Here is a 25301-nt window from a genome sequence, read left to right on the forward strand (position 1 = left end):
CACATGTTGAAATTGCTTTTTTCTCTGTGTCCCAGTGGAAGAATTAACTGATGTCTCTTCCTCTCGTGGAGAACAGTGCACGTTCATCAGACATCCATTCCCAATGAATCCCCAGGACTCATTTTTCCTACAGCTTCAAGTGGAGTTAATGAAGCCTTTGTGCACATGCTCCTCTCCATGGTGAGGTGTCTCAATGGATACCTTAGCTGGGAAAACAGGTCTGTGCTTCAACATCAAGCATTCTGGTTCATCGTGCTGTGTTCTGTGCCTGAAACTAGCCAGAGACCCTACGGTGGATGCCCAAGGTGTCCATGTCACCACGTAGTGCTGCTCTGGTACCAGCTTTGTCTCCATGGTAGTCTTTGAACCTTCTCCATCCCATAAACAAAGTGTAGTCTCAGCCTAGCCTGCCTGCATAGCTGAAGCTCTATGCACCAGTCTGTATCTCTTGTACTTTTGTCTTTGCCAGCTGAAATAACAAGGCCTTTAAGGTGCTGTAATGTGTGCAGTTTTGGATGCCCCAAGGATGTAAAACTATTAGAGAACACCTGAAGGAGGGCTATGAAGATGGGGAAGGATCCAGAGGGCAAGGTGTGTGAGGAGCAGCTGAGGTCCCTTAGTTTGCTCAGCGCAGAGCAGAGGAGCTGAGGGGAGGCCTGATGGCGGCTGCAGCTCCTCACAGGGAGCGGAGGGGCAGCGCTGAGCTCTGCTCTGTGTGACAGCGACAGGGCCCGAGGGAACGGCATGGAGCTGTGTCAGGGGAGGGCAGCTGGGGTTAGGGACAGGTCTGCACCACAGGGTGGTGGGCATGGTGTTGAAGTGCCAGAGTTGCACTACTGTGCTCGAGGGATTTGTAGTAATTTAGCAGTTAATGCTATGCAAATAGGTATAAAAGGTGGCATTAAGGGCTTTGTCATGAACGTCTGACACGTGATAAGAACAAATGAAGGGTGCCTTCTAGCTGTCTTCCCACCACCCCCTCTTGAGAGCTTGGGATTTCATGAGGTGTGTTTTGGATGACTGTAGACTTGAATAAACACAGTTATTTTGCTCATCTGCCACTAAGATGACAATGTTCCATTGAAATGTTTGACAGTCTCAAGTAACTGACAGTTAATTCACATGTGCAGTGTTTATCTCCGTGGTATGCTGTGTGACAACTTGGAAGTGACACCAATGTGCAGCGTGAATCTCTCTGTTTCCTCAGGAGCTGTCGGGGGAGCCTGCAACATTTTAAAAACAGTCCCTGGTTCTTGAATATGAACAGAGGCTCTCTATTCTCAGCTGTTATGCACCTTTGTGTTTCGTTACTCTTTTTAATCCTCAGTGAGGGCAGCATGCGAAAGTGTATCAGGACGGGAGGACAAGGGGTTTATATATTTGGATAAATCGAAACACATGCTTTTAATTTTGGTCATGTCAGTTTAGTGGATGTCGTGCAAAAGTTCCACTTTTCTTTTTAATTTGAAAGGTGTGACGACATTGGTTATTGTGACTTGTGGGTAAATAATGTAGGTTTTTCTATGTAACACTGTCAGTGCATGTGAGTAGTCATTACCTTGTTCATTATTATTTTGTTGGCAGGTTGCTGTGTAACTGCAAGGATCACTCGGAACCCAGAACACCATAGAACCTGATTTTAAGCCTTTGTTAAGAATGTAAAATCATGTATGCTGAATTTTCCGATCATCTCGTTGTGCTTCATTTGACTAGGGATGAGCTTTTATCTCAGGCAGGTAATGCGTGTGTTGCACCGGCATCTCAAGGATAAACTGGCTACAAAATTTCTGAAGAGGCTCTGAATACTTGTTTTGAAAGAGATTAATTTGCTGTACAACGCACAAATATCAAAAGGCAAATAGTCGTTGATAGTGGGTGGGAAAAATTACAATCATCTGTTTATTATAGTATACTTAAAAATCATCAAGAAGAAACTTTTCACTTGTTTACTACTTACAGTAAATTGTAGACTGATCTATTTTCAAGTCAGAGCGGCTTTCTGATTTTCATGGGTAAGCATGGTGTTTTGCATTATGAAGTTAGTGACAGGCTGTAATACACTCAATCTCTTTCCCTTTACAAAGTTCTTCAAATTTTTGGCAAATTGACTGTTCATTTGTCAGTGTCACTTTAATCTTCAAAACAGATAGTGAACAACTCCATCTACTTTTTCCTACCTTTGCTTGGAAAAATAGAAGAAAAAGTATGGTTTGCTGAGATCTTTTATCCTTATTTTCATCTGTATTATAAATATAGTTTTCTATGTCTACAAGGTGTGAAGTTTTTACTGTCAAAGGAACTTGTTAAAGCTGACGCCATAACCATGGTGAGATTTTCTTCTATACTGACATTTAGGTAGGCTGAAAAATGCAGTCGTCTTAGCAAGCTAGATGTCTAAATTGAGTGTGGTTTTGGATTTAACTTTGTGTTTGGCATAATAGAACTCTTGACTGTTTAATGTCTGAGTTATTCCAGCCTTAACAACAAGCACAAAAAAAGAACAATCCTAAGAAATGTTGCAGCTACTTAAACTGAAAATTCACTTCTCTCCTAATAGCAACTGAGATTTATTTTTCTGCTTAACTAGCTGGATCCTTTGTTCGTGAGAATTGGCATCCTGCTGCGGTGTGGTATGTGTCCAGTAGTGAATGTGAACCTACATTGTAATGTCACAGCAGAGACGGCAGCGTGATTTATGACAGCACTGGGCAACTGTTGAGCTTTGAGAAGCCTAGGCATCCCACAGAGGTTGAGGGACAACTGACCTTGGGTTTCTACAGAAGTGAAATCTGGGTTCAGCTCCACGGTGTGGGATTGTGTCACAGTCTGGTTCTGTGCTGAGCCACCCCTGTGGTCCTGTGCTATGCTGCTCCTCCCACACACTGAGGATTGGATAATTTAGTTGTGAAGGTTCCTTGGCTGTGGAGCACTGGTGACACAAGCCACCTCCAAGCAGTCTGTAAAGGCAGCTGCCATGGCATGCCCCTGGGCAATGATGGGCTGCTGAGCTGAGATGGCAATGTGCATGAGGATGTTCCTCTGCAGAAGAAAATTCTCATCTGCCCTCAGATACTGCTGCAGAGCCTCGGATGATGCGAGGACCTATGCTGTGTGCTCAGATAGGGGAGCAAGACCAGGCACACAGTCAAAAGCTAATAGGTGTGAATGATGCTACATGGAAAGTCTAAGTAACAAAACCTATAGCGCTCAGAATATCTAGGATAACCAGAGGCTCTTTCCCTGGTAATCACAGCTGGATTGTAAAAATAACACCTACGTAGCATCACAGAGATCGTTCTGCTTCATACCCTGATTTTTAGGACTGTAAAAAAACTGGCAGTAATTCCTAGGTGGTCTCTCGTGTGTGGTGATGTTAGCTACTTGAAGAATTAGTTTTGCTAAGCTTGCAGCTGCTGACTCATCTGTTTAAAGAAGTTGATTTTTAATTTTCAGTGATAATAATATTTTTCCCCTAGTACAACAGTTGAGGAGAAAGAGCTGGTTATGAGGTTTAGCAGAGGCTACCACAGTACAGGCTTTCCTTGCAGTCATTTAGCATTACTGCATATTTTAGTGGCTGTAATATACAGAAAGCTTTAGTTTCATGGTTCTTCTTGGAACTGGTCCAGCTTGTGCTGTGAAAGTACAATTCAGCAGAAGCCCTTCTTGAATATTTATTTATTTTCAGCATCCAAGAGTTCTGCATGTGGTACCCTGCATCCTCATGAGAAGAGTCCTAGCAGTGGTGCCTTGGCACTAACAAATGCCTTGATGTCACTGCTTGTTTTTTTCTTTTTTTCTTTTTTTATTAAATTGAGTAACAAAGTAATGGCACCCTCTGCTTTCCTGCTCTTAAAATCCAGTTTGCTCTTCTTCTCTGCCTCCTCCCAACACCCCCTTGGGACCAAGAAGAAATGGTGTCTTTCTGGCAAAGAAATAGGTAGGGTTTGGTTGGTAAGTGGAACTGATTTAATTAAATCTCCTTTTCAGCTTCATAATGGATTCATTCAAGAAGGCAAAGGAGTAGGAATGTGGCTTCTGATTCTTTTTTTCCCTTCTCTCTCCCTCTGGTCAATCAGAGTAAAATGGCTTTCTAAATAAAATGCTTTTTTTGGTGCCATTTTCTCTTGACATTTTGAAGAATAGACTGTATTAAATTTTTACTTTTTGTCTAATTTTGATTTGCCTGCTTTTGCCCCTTTCCCTGAGAATATTAAGGAGACATTATTGTGTGTGTAACAGTTCCTCTAAGTGCATCCCAGTAAAACGGCACAGAATACAGATCTATTTAACACCACCTGAAACCTCACAAGAATTGAGCAATACAAACTTATTACTACAGAAATCTGTTTCCCATCCTAATTAGCTCATGGTCTTGTATTGTTAGATTTACTCTGTCAGTGCACTTTGGTTTTGTTATCTTGGCAATTGTTGATGATACTAGCGTTACTCAGAAAACTTGGATTTGAAATTTTGTTGAAGTGCTTTTTCTTTTTGGAGCCAAAGTCTTTTGCAAGACTCATCAGTTTTGATATTGTCTTCTAGGGGGGAGTGTGTTTGAAAGAGTTTTGAAAAAATCCAGAGAGAACGTACGTGCTCATGGGTACAGACATGAAAAGTGTGGTAGGCAGCTAAGGGACTGGCTTGAGATGTGGAAGACTTGGTTCAGCTTCCTGGTCTGTGTGGTACAGAGAGATGTGGGATGGAAAACTACTCTCTGACCTTTGAATTGGGTGGAGTAAAAACTCAATCAGTGGTTTCTTACCGCCAGGAGATTGCTCTGACTAATGGCTTGCTTTCTTGAACTGGAAAGCATGGGTTTTTCATTTTCAGAATGAAATTATTACACCACAATCATCTGTAAATGTTAGGCAGAAAACCTGGTTTTGCAAGATGGGATGACTTGGAGCAACAAATCTGAAGGTAGTAAACACAGGAGTAAGAATTACCTGTGTCTTAGTGTGTGTGTGTGTATATACACATATATATCTTTAGCACTGTATAAATTCTATAAGCAACTATCTAAGCTGTTTTCCATATCAGAAGGAGTATAACTTCTCTCTGACTGAGCTGATGAACTCTGGCTCAAAAGTCCACCTCTGCTTTTAGGGCTATTTGAACTAACTGTAACCAACACTGCATCAGATTGAGAAGATCAAGTCTTCGATATTTAAAGACCGTGCTTGTGTACATACATTCATCTTCAGAAATGGAAAGTGTGTTCCAATATGCTTCTATGCTTGCCAAAAAAGATAATTTCCCACTTAATTTGCTGCTATTTTGCTTGTTTATTGTTGCCTTGAGAGAGAGTTTCGCTGCCTATGAATTGTTCTGAATTGAGTGGAAAATTCTACTCTCTGATTTAATGTAGTTTAAACTGAACAACCCTATGGTTCATCAGTACACTGTACCTCATCGGTTTTCTATGTATTTGCTCTATTGAACATCTTTCACTTGTCTTTATATCTCTGTGCAGGAATGGATAGGTCAGCAGATTACACACATACATGAAGTCCAATGTACGTACTAAAAAGGGATGAGAAGTCTAGGACGAAGTAGAACAGCCTGTTCTCCTAGAATTGAGCAAGGGCAATGATTTACTCTGTGTCTACCATCTATATAATAGTCTGTTCTCTAATCGACGTAACTGCTTCCAAGAGGTAAATTTGTTGCACGTAAGTAGATGTCTGATGCAGGAAGCTGAATGTTGACATTGCAAGAATCCTGCCTCCTGTGTAATCATTCTGGTGTAAACCAAGTGACAGTATCAGGTTGTTTATTTTTCTTAGAACTGCTGTAGATTGCTGATCTTTTTTTCCCCTGCTAGTAAGTCAATGTATATCCCTTCTGTACAATACAGTGCCTTTCTTTCCTTGGGAAACAGCTCTCTCAGTGTAACCAGAGACTTCATAAATGCTGTAGAACAGCTGTGCTCAACACAACAATGACTTTGTTTACTTCGGCATTATTATTTATTCATTATTGATTTGTTTCCTATTTTTTCACAGTCCCCCAAAGTAATGGTGGCATGTTTGTTTGCTTGTTTTTTCTTTCTGAAACTTCTTTGATGGATAATTCAGTCTTTTCTATGCAGCCTGGCATTCAGGAGCTTCGTGATTCCTCTTGAAGCTGAAATACCTACTGGGGCAGCACGAGGGGCTTGGGTGCCATAAAATGCATCAACCAGGACAAGGTCTCTGTAAAAGCCGTTTGGTAAATGTTCTGATACAAGAGATTGCTAGATGAAAAAATTCCTTCCTTCCTTAGTTGATCTGAAAAGTCACTGCCCTGAAGTGGATGTTCAGTCCTTTCTGGATCACTGTTCCAGCTGTGATCAGCTGGAAAGCTGATGATGACCCAGAGAAAGGCCAGGAATACTGTATGCATACGTGAATATGGCTAGATCTGCTTGGAAGCAGCTGTAGCAACTGGGTCAGTCCATTTCAGCCAATTAGACTGCCTGAGGTTGCAACATAATGGTGAGATTGCAGTGAACCAGTCCACTCTCTTTTATAATAGTTAACCTATTTAACTGCCACAGTGATTTATCTGAATTTTGGTAAACGTTTCCATTGCCATTCTGTAGCTGTAGTGTACTTTACTCAGCAAGCATCATTAAAAGGTATTTTTTAATTAACTGTATCTAATCTATGTTCCAGTAATGGGAGTTTAACTTATAAATTAATTTGTCCAAGCTGTGCTTATGCATAGCTTAATACAATATTGCATACATAAACACGTGCTCTCTTCCTTACGCTCTCATTCTCTATTTTTCTCTCCCTCTCTTTCTCTCTATCATCTCTATTACCAGTCAGCTTGTTATACTTACTGGATTTAAATTCTCTAACTTGAGACTCCTGAAGTTGGAATTTTTTTAGAAAATATGTTGATTTTATTTTCTCAATGAAAATGCAAACATGCTAGAGCTGGGCAAAGTACATGTTAGTTCTCTCACAACAACAAGGAAGAAAATGAGATCTATTTTACTCTTCCAGTACAGGGGCTGCAACTAACTGTACTGCTAGCATGCTACATGTTGTATGTAACGTCATCTTGTGCTATGAAGTAAAGAGTGTTGCATAATTAAGCTGCTATTGCAGTTTGAGAGTGCACATTCAAAAAAAAAAACAAAACAAAACATGAATTAGGCAATGAAACTTAAAATGTGGTCAGGAAATAGCTTGAAATCCCATTAAAAAGTAATGAAGCAACTTCTAAAGCAATATTTTTCTTAAAGTTAATGGTGTTGGTATTGTAGGTAAGGCATTCTAGTGAATTCCAGTTGAGATGCTGTAAAGAGTGAATTAGCTTAATTCAGGCATTTGTTTATCATTGGCATTATTGGATGATAACTACAGATCAGCTTTGGCCCAATTCCTTTGTTTTGAGGCTGCATAGACATTTTGTTACCCTTTTAATATTTTCTCTAAAAAATCTTGTGATAGGTCCGTATGTCTGTCCACCTCACCTCCTGCACTGTGGTCTCAATTAACTCCTGAAATAGCTTTGCATCTCCTTATATGCACAGAAGAGAAATTACTTTGGACACGCTAAATGGATAATCATCTTCAGTAAAGCTACAGAAGTCATGGCCCATCATCCATTGCTTTTATTAGGAATAATCTGATTCTGCAAAAAGTTCTGTTGGAGATAAAGTATTGAAAAAACAAACACCCCATCCCCCAAAACAGGAATTAACAGCTAGGAGACTAGCATAAAAGAATTTTTTAAATGGAAAGTTTTAATCTTCTCTTCTGGTTCCTGAGCCTTTAAGGGACTTTCAGACCACGTTTTCAAGCTTTAAAAAAATATTTATTTTTTTCCCACAAGCATGAGAACTTGAGATATCTTAAAATAAACAAAGCAAAAATCCTGCAACTGAGACCCTTGGATTTTCATTGGGTCTCATGATTCCAGCAGCTGGAGCTTTAGGAAAAAACACAAAGCCTTTATTAAAAGTTACCCCATCCAAATAGGTTAAATGTCTGGGCTTCTGTGAGATTACACATTGAAATTAAATGCAAGATACAGTAATGGGAGCAAGGCCATGAGCTGAGTTCCCATTACACATGTTTATTCAGACGGACAAAAAATTGAATTAAGGGAGTGCAAAGGAAGTGGGCAACATGAGGATGTGTGAAGTTTGGGGAATTTCTTCCTCTGGTTGTTAGCATTCCCTTCTTTATCCTTCAAGTCTGTGCTTTTGCCTTGACATTGTGCCTCTGATTTATAATGTTGCGTTTGTCCTTCCTTGTTTGTTGTAACAGAGAAGTGCAAGGATTCCCAAGCCCCTAAGCATGTAGGATCCTTGTTATCTACAGCTATTCCATCTTCTGCAAACAAAGCTTCATCTTAAGATCTTCTGGGGATTTGAGGAGAGGGCCAGGATGCGATGGCAGGTATGCCGAAGGGTATGAAGCAGCTATTGTGTGGGTGTGATGTGGAAACAACTGCTGCTTGCTTCAGCGGTGCTGGTTCCCTCGTTTGCTTTCTGAGGCAAGTATTTGGTTTGTGTTGGCATCTTTAAGTTTTGGTGTATATCAGGAGCAGCTGGAGAACTGGTTCCAAAATGCCTTGTGAGTAGCTGACCTACAGGCACACTGCAGCTGTATTTCTGCTCATTTCAAAACCCACAACTCTCCCCCTTCCTCTTGGTTCCCAGGATGGACACAAGCCATCCTGCAGCACAAATTCCTGGTTTCAAAACTGCTGGCCAAGGTGTTCAGGCTGCCCTGAGACAGCTCAGCTCTCCCGAACATGCTCTGGGATAGGTATAAGCACCTTATACATAGTATGCCTTTCAATAAGAAATACTCGTTAGGCTTGTTACCGTAGGCAAAAAAAAAAAAAAAAAAAAAAAAAAAAAGTCCTGTTTAACTGCAGAAGATTTAATTGCCAAGACGCAGAACAAACCTGTTTTCATGCACAGCGTAGCATTTCTCTCTCTTTTGCTGGAGGGAATGATTACTGTGCAGTCAGATTCTGCACCTGGACTGTGCGAGATTGATCTGTGTCAACAAACTCAGTTACTGGAGCTATATGATGCAGTTGGTATGGCTGATAGCCATGTAGCTTGTCAGAGCCGATGCCAACTAACTCCATGGTCCTTCTTTTCCTTTCAGTCAGGAATTCAGTAAAGGACCTGTTCTGTATACTGGATGAGAGTTGCTTGCTTTTCAAAGATCTTCCTAAAATCTGGGAGCATTTGCAATGAATGCTTAGAACATCGATAAATCCAACCCTACCAAGAAGCGCATTGTTGTTCCTATGTTGATGCTGTTGCTTTGGGAAGAAAAACCCTGTAATTTCCTAATTGGGCATTTTGTTCTTTTGCGTGTTCCTTGCAGTTTTGCTTTTTGCTGGTGTGTGTGACAGATATCTCCCAGGTTTTTCCATCCTCCAACTTCTTAGTCTGTAAGGTAGTCTGGAAGGTAACCTTATACATTAAGACTTATTTCTGTGGGAAAAGAATGTTGCATTGCTTTCAGTATTGGGTTAGCATGGAAAAAGGAAAAGATTTAGTGTTTTGTAGTTCTAGAATCATTCCATGTTAAAGCTCTCTGAAGGGATATCTCTTCAAATGGGTATTCCTGCCTATTCATGACTTTTTAACTTCTAAATTAAATGACTAAAAAGAGACTGTGTTGCTATTTGGAAATATGACATGACTAAACTTGCTGTCAATTTCCGATAATTTGCAACGTGTGCAGGAGCTGCAAGTGAATCAGAGTGCAGGCTGATAAGCACACTATGTTAACCCTCTTTGATGCTCTGGGATTGAGAAATAAAATACTTGGGTCACAGCAGTGCTCAAGCATTGTAACTGATTGTCAACTCAGTTAGCCCAGCAGCAGATGGCTGAAGTGGAAACTGCAACCAGTGCTGCATGATGTGGGTAGTTCATTAGCACCTTCACTCCTGACTGTAGTTCATGAGGTTCTTAATGCACTTGTTAAAAATAACTGAAAGCTTATTAGCCATTTATGTAGGAGAAAAGAATGAGGGAACAGCGAAGGGGCTGACTTACGAAGGTGAACACTGGGCTTAAGTAGAATGTGCTTGAGATTGGGCTTAGTGGAGGGAGAGAACAGCCAGCCTGTGATTAAAACCTGGTCCGGCAGCCCTACAACTCCTTCCCCCAATCCTGAGGCTGGTCCTGTTGCTCTGCCTGTCTTGCTGGCCCTCTCACTTCCCGTGTTTCAAAGTCCTGCCAGGAATAGTGCATTTTATACGATGCCAAATGTATAAATTCCTCAGACCACTTGGTCTGGGAGGAATGTACTAATGGTGTGGTTGACTGAGTTTTAATCTGGGATGTTTTTAATTTTCAGACCACGTTAACTTATTTTAATCTGAAAATTACAAGATTTGTTTCAGTTCTCCAATTTATTGCTTCTTTTAATACTACTTATTTGCTTTCTCTTTGCTTTTTTGAAAACAATTAACTCTTTCCAGTCCTCAGACCTCTGTTCTCCACCCTTGATAACTGGTAAAGGAGCTGCGTAATGCAGTAGACTTCCTTGGAGATGTCAAGATCAGTGTACATATTCAGGTTGGTTTCGGTCATGTATGATTTTTATTCCAGCAGTTGTTTATTAAAAATCCAACTAGGGCTTCAGATTGTTAGCACCTATTCAGAAATGCTTAGTTTTGTGTAGAACTATGTTGTTTAATGTTTTACAGCCATTCTCACTAGAAAGAGGTAAACTGCAAGCTGAGGGAGTGACTGAGCACCCTGTGGTATTTTTGTTCTCTGCTGACGTAAGATCTAGTTTTGGAAATTTCCTTCTAGTCTGTTCAAAAATTCTTTTTACAGTAGTGTCAGACATCACCTATTATTGTGGCAGCGTCTACTTTTAGCACAAAGCAAGTGACTTTCCTGACTGACACCAGTGTCTTCAGTCCTAGTTTCTTGCCTGGAGTCATTGGAGGTATTCTGTGGACCTACCCTCCAAGCCCTCAGCAAAGAATTTCTATTTCTGGAAAAGATATTGAACACATGGAAGTTCTGTTCCCTCATCGTATGTAGTTCCTTGCCTGGGTTAACTCATTTCATATAAGCATATTTGCTTTTTTAATTATGGTTTATTCCCAGTAGCAGGATCGTGACTGAACTGTGATGCTGTTAGCAGATCTGTGATGCGATTATACCGGTCAAGAAGGAACAGTCAATTAGCACATTTATTAAAATATTGCAAACCTGTAACCCTGGACTGTGTCACTTAAAAGCACGCTGAGTATCCCTGCTGTTCCAGAAAGCTGCAGAAGTATTGTCCTGATCTTGGAGCTGCTCTCTGAACCTCAGGGTAGTCTATGGCAATACATGTAGAAACCAGTTCAGAAAAAGGAGCATTGGTAAATTTATTGCTTTTTCAAGAGGTGGTGCCAGCACACCCAGTCAGTAACTGGAATGTGGACGCATGTCTAAAGTGGTATGAATCAAAGAGCTTCACAGAAGGGGGAAGAATAAATCTTTGGTTCCTGTGTGTCATTTTGATTTTTGTTCTATCTTGCTTCTATTACAGATGTATTTGGTGAGGTCTTTTTTCTTTTTTTCTTTTCTAATTCTTTTTTTTAAAGTAGGTTTTTTTCCAGCTCTTGCTATAGTCTTAACTCTGTTTAAATTCTTTCTTAGAAACTAGAAGATCTTTTGCTGTTTTTAGCCCTCACAGACTGCTGACTAGTTGTTGATGTAGAGACTGCCTGCTGGGTGCCAGTACAGGCTTCATATTGGCTGTTGGGGAGAGACAAGCTCTGCTTTGTTCTGTGCTTTTTCAAACTTTACCACCAATATGGTGGGCAGATGGCAGAAACACGAGCACTGTGCAAATGAAACCCCAAGGCTGGGAGCAGGCTGAGAGGCGATGGACTGAGAGGACTGGCTTGTCAGCAGGCACAGAATGCATGTCATCCCTAGGTGTACAAAAAAGGGGTGTGTGTCTTTTTTCTAAAAGTTTCTGAAAGTGAGTGATTGTGACAGAAACTGACCAAATCAGTCACAGATCTATTGAATGTAATGGTAAACAGAGTTACCACTGTGCTGGGCAAGGCGGAGGAGGAAAGATGACATTTACATTGTTTTGTTCTCTGCTCGTGTATTCTGTTCTTATAATGATGGTTTTGGTGAGACGCTGTAGTAGGTAAGAAAAACAATGTTGCTTGTGTTTCTGTCCTGCAGAAATTGTGTGTTTACAATACATGGAGTCTGTACAGCACATTGTGACCTATGTGCTAGGTAATTATGGAAATGGCACCTATTCAAGTGAACTTCTGTGCTGACAAAGTTCTGTGGGTGGGCGAATTCTTGCTAGTCTTGGTCAGGTGGCAGTTCAACAGGAAATGCACAATACTAGCAGTAGGGCAGGATAGCCAAGACCTTTAGGAAAAAATCCCTTCAGCTCTATGATCAGCTAGCTTACAGTTGTCCTTCTTCCAAATTGTATGGGGGCAGGGGTAGGCTTTCTTGACACTTTCTGCACTGGGAAAGTCTAAGATGACTGGTCCATCTACATTATACATAAACAGTGGAGTAATGGTGGCTTGAAGGAGTATGCAAGTTACTGCTTTTTTTTTTTTTTTTTTTCTAAAGGTATCAAGCCACCCCTTTGCCTCTGGAGACTGGGAGCATTTGTGTCTTAATAACTAGTTCAAGTAAAACTAAGAATAAACTTATTGAGTTCTCACTCATGAAAATCGGCCCTGCTCAACTGGTAATACAGTGTGAGAGCAATACCAGTCTTATACACTTGCATGCTGGTAAGGTTTCATATGTCAGAGCTGCTTAGTGAACCCTTTGCAAACTTACTTCTACCCTTCTAAAACAGTAGGTGAGAGTAAAAGGATTTTAGACCAGAACCTTAAATTGCTGATGGTCAGCTTGCAATATGCTGCCTTCACATAAATTCCTCATCGTCCAACAGCTGGATAATTTGATTGAAAGTTTACTGATCAGTGCTGTATAGATTGACTAGGAAGTGTTTTTTCTGGCTCTTCTGTTTAGCTGCCTAAACACAAAAGCTGCAACTGGAACAAGGTCATGGGGTTAACAGAGCTTAAGTCCATTACTTTCTTTGTTGCACAACTGTCTTAGTTCTTTATTTTCCTCCCTACCTGTATTACATCAAGGTGAAATCCAAGTGGAAAAGGTGTTTTGTAATTTATTATCTACTTGGAGGCAAACGTGGAATAATCCTATCCCACTTTTTCCCCCAGCTCACCAAAAAAAAAGAAAAAAAGAAAAACATTGGGTCAAGGTAGCAGGATTGTTTTACCTCTCCTATTGTGTGTGCTCCTCTGCATGGAACTTCATGTTTTATTACAGTAATTAACACTGCAAAAGAAAGTGTTCAGAAGCCTTGTTTTGAGTAAATGTTTAACTTTTGATAAATGCTGTATTGTTCTTGCGAGACAGCAGTACAAACATGTCACCATTTGGTGCCTTTCCAACATGCACGCCTTGTTCCTATGTGATGCTTTTGCTAAACTTGAATGAAATCAAGGTACATTAAGTACTTATCTGAAAGACAGAAATGGAATTCAGCCAATGCTGAATGTTGGGTTCATCTTGGTGTGAGACTTGTGTTGCCTGCAGTGGAATTAACTTGTCGTGCTACCGATCTCTGGCTAGTTGTCCCATTCATCTGGATGTGGTCCCATTGGTCTGTCTCTCATCCACAATCCTATGACGAGTAGAAATAGCATTGCACTGTTTTCTCTGCTGGCCAGATAAGACTAATAAGTGGAGTGTCTAGGTGGTGCTACTTGCTGAAGTATTGCTTTAATAGTCAAATGCAAAGATGGGCTGTTCTGAATTGCGAGCTGCCCTGAAGGCGTGGGGAAGGATGTCTGATCGAAGAGATCAGTAGAACTGAGTTCTGGAGAGTAGACATGGAAAGTGAGGATGCTGGTATTTCAGAAAATAGAAGAGTGGCTCCTCTAAAAAATTCTTCAAATATCATCCAAGTTAAAAACAAAAGACAGGCTATATGCATGTTTACCGAAAGGAGAAAATTAACCGCCAAGCATCTTGACTTCTGGAAAGTTACAGGGCTATCTTCCATGTCAGTCAAAATTTCCCATGACAAACTTAATTAAAAGTAGCTAGCAACCATGAATCCAAAAGTACATTCTAGACCTGGCAGCAGATGTATGAGAATTGCTCTGATACAGACGTTACTACCATTGTCTTTTCCTCTCTTTTCCCTTTCTGCTGTCAGACTCCTAATTTCTGGAAGGAGATTTGGAAACAAAGTATGTTCATGGGCACAAGTCATAGGAACTGCTTAGAGCAAATAATTTGACCATGAGGAACAAAAATGAGTACTTAGAAAAAATGTACAGTTCTGCGCTTTAAGCCCAAGTTCATTAAAAACAAAATGGAAAAAGCGGAATTTCTGCCTGACCATTATGCAGTAACAGCTGCTGTGGCAGAATTGAGTCCTCTTGGAAGGAGGGCTGGACTTGCTGACATTTAAAGATGAAACCCCCCTCAGCATATTCATCTGTACAGAATAAATAATGTGGAAGGAATTAGTTTTGAAAATCCTAGCAACTTACCTTAGCGACTTGTTTTTGTGTTACTGCGTGTTTGTTCTTTAAGTCAGTGAAATAAGGCTTCAGAGGTGACTTTCAGAAAGGTAATGCACGTGGATGTTTGTGGTTTTTGTTGGTTTTTTCTTTTTTGTGAAATGCAAATTTCATCTGCATTGGAACATGTTTAAGCAGGGCTACGGAATTGTCTAGAAGGGATTTATCTTTTCTTGAAGAAATTGAATCAGGCAAAAATCTTTCATACTTTACATTTCTCTGGGAATCTGATGACTAACCCATGTTTGTAATACAAATCTTACACTTCTGTGGCACCCTAAAAGCAACTAGGACAGTGTGCTTTTTAAGGATATTCTTATTTTAGCCTTTTTGTTTGCTTTTTTTAACGTGAAAGCAAGACAGTGTAAGCGTCTTTAACATGCATATGATCACAGTGTAATGAAAAATTTCTCATGCTCTATGTTGTTATTGAGTCAGTTGGTAGAGGCTGGATGGGGGAGTGGATTTATCTAGCTGTTGCATCACCAGCACGTGGCTTCTGCAGATGTATCTCACCCTTCAGTACACGGTCTGAATGTGTTTTGCATCTGAATTTGCCTAGTGATAGTGATTTGTTGATGGCTTGAGTTACTGCAGGCTTTCTTCCTAATAAATCAGTGTTGTTTCTGATCCTAAATGATAGTCCTCTCTTTCTTACTGTGTTACTCAATTTGTTCTTCTGTATGAAAACATACTTTTTAAAACAGTTTTGACTAAATGAGAATCCTGCACAGCTTAAAAAAAAGCCTTCACTCAGCCTTACCCACACTCTCTTTTTCTCTGATATTAGTATATTTCAGAATCACAAGATGGCTGAAGCTGGATGGGACCTCTGTCCATCTGCTCCAAACCCTGCTCTAGTAGGGACACCCAGAGCAGGCTGCCCAAGACCACATCCTGGCAGCTTTTGAAGATCTCCACAGAGGAGATTCCGCAGCCCCTCTGGGCAAACCGTGTCAGTGTTCTGTCACCTACACAGCACATAAGTGCTGCCTGATGTTCTGAGGGAACCTCTTTTCCTCACTGAAAAGAGCCTGGCTCCATCTTCTTTTCAACCTCCTTTATTAGTGCTTCATCCATTCCAGAGGAGACAGATGGAGAAGAAGCAATGATAGTTATGCTGTCTTTGGGGGAATGTGCAAGTGATGAATCTCATACAGATAACTCTATTTTTTCAAAATTGCCTTTATTCTGTTTTTAAAATGTTTTTCTTTTTTTGCTGTGCTTCACTGTCGCTGAAGTTATATACTGTTCTCATGTATAGCTCAGTAAGAATGGTTTTGGGCAAGCAGGACTGGGTCTTTAATAATTTTCCTAGCTGAAAGAACAACAGTGAAACAGAGCTACAGCTTTGCATACGTGGTTTCTGCAATTAAGGGCTGCAGCTGTTCTACTTTTTTTTTTTTTGTCTCTGTGACGCAAATCAAACTGCAGCAATGGTTTTGCCTGAAGGGAGAGAGAAAGCTACTTGCTTGCTTCCCCATGCTGATAGCTAAGCAGTGATGACAAGAAACTGGGGCAAAGGAAAGTTTAAAAGCAGAATATGAATATTATAAATGACTGAAGATACACAGGTGTCTCTTCTTCAGTGCAAAGGGAAATAAAACTGTGTGAATGTCAAAAGAAATAATGAGTTACCAAAAGAAAAATATGTAGGACTGTAAATCTTCTCTTGCTCAGAGGAATTTTGACAAGTACAGTAGTTGGATTCTATGTATTATCAAATAGGTTATGGTTAACCCCGTTTAAAATATGATTAATTCTTACATACACACTTTTTTTTACACACCTTAAGAAACTAATTTTTTAATTTTCTTATGAGTTCTTTTTTTCGTGTATTTCAGTATCATCCCTAATTATTTGACCCTGATAAGTAACCTCATCTTTTTATTTCTTGCATAGCTCTTAAAATGCTCACCACAGAAGGAAATTTATAAGGAAACAGAGGCAAGCACTGTATAAAAAAGCAGAGCTCTGGAGATAGGGGAGTAACTTGTCTGAGGTCATACAGCAGTCAGAGGGCAGGTTTGAGATGACCTGAATCACAACCAATTTACAGCTTTCTCTGCAAGTTTCTAGGGTGATTTGTGTGGTCATATTGAGTTCTTCCATATTTGCTTGAGCTGTCTAAACTCAATTTCCCATATGTTTTATTGAAGATAAATTTTGCAGCAGTTATATGGGACTCACTAGGAAGAAGCTAGAAATTCATTGGGGCATGAAAGGTGCCTGAACAGTGAGTGGGAAGTTCTTCCAGGTTAGCTAATGAAGCTAGTGAAGTGTACTTTTATTATCTTATTTTGTGGTCAGTTTGAGGGAGCTTGTTAAAGGGATAACATGTATCCGATACCATATCTCATTACAAACTCTCAGATTTATAATCTAAACCAAGACTCCATGAGCAAAACAATGTGCTTCTCTGTTGTGAATTACAACGAACATTTGGCCATACGTATACATAATCACAGGTCAATAAAAGAAGAATCAGTTGTTGCAGATGTAATTTAAAAAGAACGTATCATGGGAAGTGTTGGGCAAGCCGATGGCTTGTAGCCCACTTGTGAATCTATTCTACTCAACTGCAGTTGCCTGAAAGTACTGAGTTAAGTCAAGACTTCTTCCAGCAGTGCTTGCATCAACAAACCCACGTACTGTAATAGGAAACAAATCCACATGTATTGCAAAAGACTGAGTTTGAAGATTTTTTTTTTAGATCCAGCTTTATTTTGTTAGTTGAGACAAAACTACATTGTAGTAATGAACAATTACCATCAATTTAACTAGTTTACAAACATGACTTAAAATAAGGAAATAGTTTTAATATATGCTTGCTACTAACAATTTTATTGATAATAAAGAAGTTTGTTGACTCCTTTGCTGGGAGCTGGATTTATGTCTTTGTTATCTTGACTGGAGTCCAGGGGAGTAAGGATGCTTTGTAATGGTACTTTCAGGGCAAGATCCACGAAGTACTTGGAGCTTTTCAGTCATCTGCATCTTATTGGATAGCCCACAAATGACCTAGCTATATTTATTCTTAATTCCTAAGGTATTATAATGTTTTATGTATGGGATCAATAGGATCCTATTCCAGCACCTCACCGCTCTCTCTGTAAAGAATTTCCCCCTGACATCCAACCTAAATCTTCCCTCCCTCAACTTAAAACCATTTCCCTTGTCCTGCAGCCATCTACCCTTCCAAAGAGTTGATTCCCCTCCTGTCTGTAGGCTCCCTTTAGGTACTGAAAGGCTGCAATGAGATCACCCCGCAGCCTTCTCTTCTCCAGGCTGAACAAGCCCAGCTCCCTCAGCCTGTCTTTGTAGGGAAGGTGCTCCAGTCCCCTGATCATCTTTGTGGCCCTCCTCTGGACCCTCTCCAACAGCTCCTGTCTGTCTTGTACTGGGGGCTCCAGACCTGGATGCAGTATTCCAGATGGGGCCTCACAAGAGCAGAGTAGAGGGGGAGAATCACCTCCCTAGGGCCACCCATCTTTTCATGGAGCCCAGGATATCATTTGCTTTCTGAGCTGCAAGAGCACACTGCTGTCTCATGTTAAGTTTTTCATCCATCCAAGGTCTTCAAGGCCCTTCTTTGCAGGGCTGCTCTCAAGGACCGCTCCTTCCAGTCTGTATGGATGTCTGGGATTCCTCTGGCCCAAGTGCACAGCCTTGCACTTTGCTGTGTTAAACTTCATTAGGTTCACCCAGGCCCACCTTTCAAACCTCTTGAGGTCCCTTTTGTGAAAGAAAGTTGGAGCTCTACAATATGTTCACTGTTTATTAACTCTATTTTCTAATCTTTGTTTCCTATAAATTCTGCTTATAGTCAGTAAGGTAATGAAGACTCATTAACCTTGTATTGGCAAATCAATAGCAAGCCCAATAATTCCTGTTGTTAATAGCAACTTCAATATTAAAACTTATTATTTCTTTAAGCTATCAATATGGCAGTGTTTCATCAAAAAACAAACAAACAAAAAAAACAAACAACCTACATGGGGATACATGCATCGTTAGCCTGATTTTAATAAAATTTAAAACTTTTCCTGCTGTTTATATAATAGAGTGCTAAAGACTTTCTACTGAGTCTAAGCTGACTCTCCTTCTTTATTACTTCCCACTTCAAATCGCCCTTGAACTGCATTCATCTCAGCCACAGACTTAACATTTAGCACCAAAAGACCTTGCCACTACATGTAGTATTTTACAAGGCTTTGATACTCATTTATCAGTGGGCAAACTTACTGCTTGTGGTTGTATTTTTTTTTTTGCAGTCATCATTGTTAAGTACAACTGAAGGTGGTATTCTGAAAGGACACGTGCTTTCCTTTTTTTTTTTTTTTTTTTTGGTAAAGATTGGGTTGTCACTGTGTCATTCACAATCCTGCTTTCCTCTGGTAGTAATGTCCATGTGCAGCTTTTAACTTATCTCCACGGTACTCTGGACTACATCTACACAAAGAATAGACTGCTATCAGGATCTGTAACACCTTGTCTTGTGGGAGATGTCCTTATCTATGTAATTATTTATTTACAACTGATTTCAGTGTGCGTGGAGTGCTGCTGAAGTGCAGGGAAGTGGTTTCTAGCTGCGCAGGCACCATGACCAACAGCTCTCGGCTGGGCTGTGGCACGTTTACCCTCTGGTAAGGCGATCTATTGCAAATTAGCAGGACTTGGTGAAGCTATTCAGCCCAGCTCAGTAAAATTAGTGGATTAAAGTCATTCAAAACCTTGAGTAATGTTAGTTAAAGGATGAAATCAGGTCTGCTAAAGCAGAAAACGTAAGCAGCTTCATTAGTTGTCTCGCCAAAGGCGTTTCAAGCCCTCCCACTTTGTGTTCAACTTTCTGTGCTAAATAAAACCATCTCTTTTTTTTAATATTTAAAGAATCAATGCTTTTTTCCCCATATCCAGTTTTGTAACAATATTTAGGGTAGATGTCCTAATTCTGTAAACCTACATAAATACATTCTGATTTTGTCAGCAATTTAGTCCCTTTTTAGAGAAAAGACCTTGTTTCTAACTAACTTAGTTTCAAATGCTGCTTCAAAGCCTCTTTCTGTGCATGAGGAAAGCCTTGAACACATCGTGATTTGTTCATTAGTTAAGAAAATGTCTGATCTACATCCAGGGTATAACACTGTAATGTAGTCCCCTGGGCCACTTACTGGGGAAGGTGAGGTATTAGATTTGTAGAGGAAATGCTCTTACACTTGCAGTTCACACTTGCTCTAAACAGATATGAAAATGCATTTTAATTTTCTGAGACGCTGTGATTTTAAATGCATAATGAAATCCGTGCTAATTTTATGGGTTTTAAAATAAATTCTAGTAGCCTATTGAAGTGAAAAGTTTCACCACTGTTTTCCCCCTTTGTCTTGCTTTCTCCTCCTCTCACAGATTCTGCGCTCTGTAGAAATGATGCCTGTAGAAAACAAGTAGAGTAAACAAGTACGATAAAGCTTTTCTGTAACTTCCAAAGCAGAGAATGTTGCTGGCTTGCAACATCTCTGAAATTTGCATTAATTAGACTGTCAAATGTAGGGATGATTATCATTAATGTTGCGTTTTGGCAGTGGAACTGTGGTCGGATACAGCTTTATGACATGGCAATTAGGCAACTGTGTTGAGCACAGTTGAATAACATAAGCTGCTTTTAGGATCTCCTCCTCTAGCAGAGATGACAATTGGAAAGAAAACACTACACAAAATGTTTTGGCAGCCTTTCAGTTAACTAGTAGGTATTTCCTTACAGTCTTATTTCAGCTCTGCCATTAGTCTCTGAGTCTTGCTTAAGGCATCCCAGTTATCCATACTTGTGCCCCTGTAATCTTGCATTCAGAAAAAACGCACTGATAACCTGATTCAACTTTTATGGAATGCCATGAGAATCACTTCCAGGTTTATAGATTTGGTACTGAAATAAAAGCACAGTGGGGCAGAGAAGGTGAATGCCTCTCAGATCCAACTCCTCAAACAGAAATCTGGGAAAGAATAGAAGAGAATAGCTGAGTCCTCTTCTAAGTGGTTCAAAAACACCAGTGTTTCTATTCTCTTCAGCTGCTGTAGTCTGGCATGGTGAGCTGGGAAGTACTGGCCATATCCACATCCATACTCCAGTCTGCAAGGACGTTTTATTCAGGTGTTGGATTTTTTTTTTCCCTAGAGGTTTGTGATAAGTGAGCATAGTGTACATCTTACACTATGAGGTGTAAGAAAAGTGTTACTTATGTTGTGTTGGTATGTTTTCCACACCAGGGATGGAGTGGCTGTGCCTGCTAATTGTAATAGCGATTGGGACAGTCTTTGTACCTTGCAGCAAAAGCAGTTTTAGTCCTGGCTGTGATCTCCTCTGTTTGGAAACTCGAGCAGTTGCATTAGTCAGTACAAGTGATTATTTGTGTGCTTGGATTTTTGGCATTTGCATATTATTTTTTCCAAATTCAAGCCTTCAAATACTAAGAATTCTATCAGGATCAGTCTAATAACAATGTGAAGGATTTGAATGCTAAAATGTTCTGTTTTCTAAATCTGTTTGTGTATCTTTTCAAAATAACTTTGCTTTGCATTTGTCTGTTTTTATATGAACTGCAGTTAAACTTGTTTTTCCATTACTTTCAGTGTTTGGTATTTAACTTTCCAATTTTTTTTTTTGTTTGCTTGCTTCTTCCTCTTGGATACACTCATGCGCAGGAACTTAGGGTTCAACTGCATTCTTTTTACCTAACTTACAATGTTAGAATGCTGTCACGGGAACAATCAGATTTCTTTTCCTTATTTGCTCTTTGGCTATTTAAAATGTTGGCTGAAATGCCAAGAATCCTATCTAACACAGTGATTTTGTGGATTTGTGATGGAATACTCTACGCATACTTACCTGACTAAATGAGACCAATTTTTAGAGTGACTGGAAAGGAAAGGTTAAAAACAGGCAGGAATCAGAATTACGCTCATTTGCAATTATAAACACATTATATCTACCATAAACACTAGGTATGTGAGAGAAGATGTTTCAACTGAATTTTTTCTTTTCCTACTAATGACAGCCCTTTATTGATTTAAGGGGATTTTTGAAATATTTTGATTCTGTTCATGTCAATGTAATCCTTTCTCATTTTCACAAACAAAGATGAAAAATATCTGACTGTATTCAGAAGGTTCTCCATTTGCTTTGCACGTTTCTGGTAACTTTAGAAGACCTTTACCAGTGGATCCAGAGATGCAGACACACAACTGTGACCTGCACAAGGGGCCTTAGCTAGCACCCATATTTAACTTCTGTTGCCTTTGGTGAAAGATATTTTGGAGAACAGATGCAGAGGGCTTCTGATAAGGTTCCACATCTCTGTAGACAGAAAGGTTATTTGCATGTAGTGAGCATAACATCTTCAGCTTTCACCATCTGATCTTTTCTTTCTCCATTGTTTGATTTCTCTTTTCTCCTGTCAGTCACTATCAGTAACATGGGAAAGTTTTAGGTTCAGGGGCAATGCCAAAGGCATGTTTTATATTGTTTTGCACTGGACATGCACCATCTTCCTGTGCCAACTGTGGTACTACTATGTTTGTGTCTGAAAGGAAATTGTTCTTGTAAAGGTGTAATTTAAGATCAACAAGAGATAGAAGAAGAGTCATTTGAGTGGCCATCTTACGAGGCATCCTAGGATATTTCTGCAGGATTTTCATGCCTCTTAAGTGCAACAGCCAGAACACTTATCTTTTGATTTCTTGTCATTCACGTGCACAAAACAAGAAAGGCAGTGAAAAGGGAGAATGATGCACAAGGTGTCATCTAAAGTATTTCATTTTTGCCACATGTCTTGATTTTAAATTCATGCATAGAGCAGCATGTGGCTTTCTTGCAGTTCCGTGTAATTATCAAATGAGCCTTGCACAGGAGCAGACAAGAGTAATCAGACAGTCAATTACTTACTAGTTCCTCTGCTTGCATTTGCATTTCTTTTTCTGTGCCATGTTACAAGAAGTTTCTGAGAGGATTATCAGAATATAAGAAATAAAATGAGGGGTGAGAACTTTGGCTTTCATTGTCATTGAATCCAGTGGAGTTCTTTTAAATGTTTGCTCTCAAAGGCAAGTTTGTGGACAGGGAGAGGAATGAGTATGTGGAACTTGTGGTGATTCCCATCTCGGGAGAAAATTTGGCATGCAACATAGCACTTGGTATGGAAAAAGCTCAGGAGTACGTGGCAGTTATTGACTGTCCCTTTTCTTGTGACATGCTGCCCCCTCCCCTTGAACTGATAGCTAGCAGGAGTGACTGAGTACACATGGCTTTTGTAACACGGTGATAAATTGGTGGACAGTTGGACCATGATGGCTTCAAGAGTTACGTGTTCGCCATCAATGCCCTAAGGCCATTTATGTTCTGTGTCAGTGGGGTGCATCTGAATACCATATGTCACGAAGACTAATGTCCTCGCTCTTCCTTCTAATGAGTACGGCAGGCACTGCACGCTTGGAAATTTCCGTGCCTGCCTCTGAGATAAACAGTACCAGGGCCAGCTAATTGTGTGTGTTGTTAAACACCAGGGCTGCTCACTTGTAAGGTGGATGCTGGCAATTAAAGAGAACCTTCAAAAGGCTGCGCAACAAAAATCTATTTTTCTGAAAAGGGGTTTGGGGCTAACAAGTGAGGAGGCTCTTATCCAGACTGCTTGCTGCTTCGCTATTAGAGGGAAGTATAGGTGAGGGACAGGAGCTGAAATGCCATAATTTTAAGAACTTTACTTATTCAGTTACAGAGGTCAGCCCAAGAAAGCAGTCAAAAGAATGGAATTTTTCTCCTAACGGAACTGAAAAACTCAGGTTTTAAAAGTGTACAGTCAGCTAATATAGTGTGCAAAATCCTTTCTTGGCAAGAAGTCAGACTGCAGTGTGTATACTTTAAAGACCAGGGGATCCTGGTGCTGTATGTGTATGAGTAAGCAAAGTATTACAGAGAAAGGCTGTTGGGTGAACACTGTGTAGCACATATTGGGTGGAGTCAATTACAGGGGTATGCTCCCGATGTAATGAATTTTTGGAATGAATTAATCTCTGAGCTGACAAAGTTAAGTGCTGCTACCTGTGTTTTTGCAGGCTTTTCCCTTCTTCCACTTGTTTTTATTGTGGTGGATTTAACGGAATTCAAGGTAAACAGAGCAGTTTGTTGCTTTAGTTCAGAAGCTGAATGCCTGTGGCTGTTGGTGGTTGAATGGCTAGTGTTGTACATCAAAAGAAAAAGGCAGCAATGCAAAGAATAAAACATACAGATTACAGACACATTTATTCTATCTTTTTGTGAGATTCAGGGAAAGGCTGACCATATGGTAACTGCTATGACTATGGCTCTGTTCCTTGATATGTTTAGAAGTGCCAAAATGACTGCAGCATAGATGAGATTTTCATCCATTGACATTCATCCTTTCATTGAAATGTACTGCTTAAAAAAGGATGGGGGATGGTTGAATTTATGGAGCAGAGAATGATTGGTATTTGTTCTTTAAACAGAGAAGCTAAAATCTGGGAGGGCAGGACAGTGTCCGTGCAAATGGAAAGAACAGAAACCAGCTGGAAAAAGAGGTGGTCGTTTCCAAACCAGGTCAAATGTACAAAGGCTCATATTACATAGTCTTACGTATTTACTTGTCTGTGCTGAACGATTCAGGATTTTTAGGGGATACTTAGCACGTGAGACGAAGTTTCCCATGTTGAGTACCTGTATTTGTCGAATGCTTGAGCAAATAGCAAAGAATGAGTAGAAAAGACCAAAAAACACACATGCACTGGAGAAGGTAGAATCAAAACCTTAACAGATCAGGAATATCTGAATGCTGTTATAAATTTGTTAGAAAGCTGTATTTCTGGAACAGTGCTCTCCCTGAGATGTAAATTCACTGTTTAGAGAACTTAACTTTCAGAACATCCCGCCAGTGTACACCAGTGTGATATGGTAGAATTTGAGTTAACTCCTACCACTGCCCCTTATGTTGTTGTTCTAAAAGAGAAATGTTTTATTACATAGTGACTGTTTCACTACCACCCATTTATGATTTGTACTGTTTCTCTTACTTTCTTATTCTTCAAAGCATTTTCTAGCTTTAAAGAAGCTTCTTCAGACCAAGCATTATAGGTCTTTATCTCACATTATGGCTGCTGAATAAAAAAGATTAGGGCTGATCTATCTGGTCAGTAAATCAGTGCTGTAATAGAGAGTTGGACAAAAGCTCATTTCCTATACATTTGTTTTAGACATTAGGATGCTGCAGCTGAGCTATGAAACAAGATGCTACAATCTACAGTGTATCCCTGGTATTTTGTTTTTGTTTTATTTTGTTTTCTCCCGTGTGGTGATGGGTGATTTTGCATTTCTAGTCTGTATTTATTAGTCCCCGGATTGATTTTTGGGAGCTGAAGACAAGCTGTCCTCCTGGTTTGGTGGTGAAGAATTTACAGTCCGTTGGCAGGCTATGGCCACCATTTTATTCTCTAGATCCTGTGGTATGATTTCAGTCCTGTTCCCTGCCTCTATTCAGTTTTGCTCTTGGGTGTGTATGGAAATGTGTGGCTGGCCAAGCGCAGGCAACCTTCAGCCCGATGACCTTCCCTGGAGAGATGTGAGAAGCAGAGGGTGTGATGTGCTGGGACTGATGCAGATCAAAGAATCGTTGAATCACAGAATGGCTGGGGTAGTAAGGTATCTGAAAGACCGT

The 25301-nt window shown here is 40.1% G+C and overlaps 1 protein-coding gene across 1 annotated transcript in view; it reads left to right on the forward strand.

Annotated features, from left to right (window-relative positions):
* Window positions 1–25301, forward strand: part of PDE3A (phosphodiesterase 3A) — a 247002-nt gene that overhangs the window by 33664 nt on the left and 188037 nt on the right. The window lies entirely within an intron of this gene.

This window comes from Phasianus colchicus, chromosome 1 (assembly GCF_987193195.1).
Source record: "Phasianus colchicus chromosome 1, bPhaCol1.hap1.1, whole genome shotgun sequence".
Classification (NCBI taxonomy): Eukaryota; Metazoa; Chordata; class Aves; order Galliformes; family Phasianidae; genus Phasianus; species Phasianus colchicus.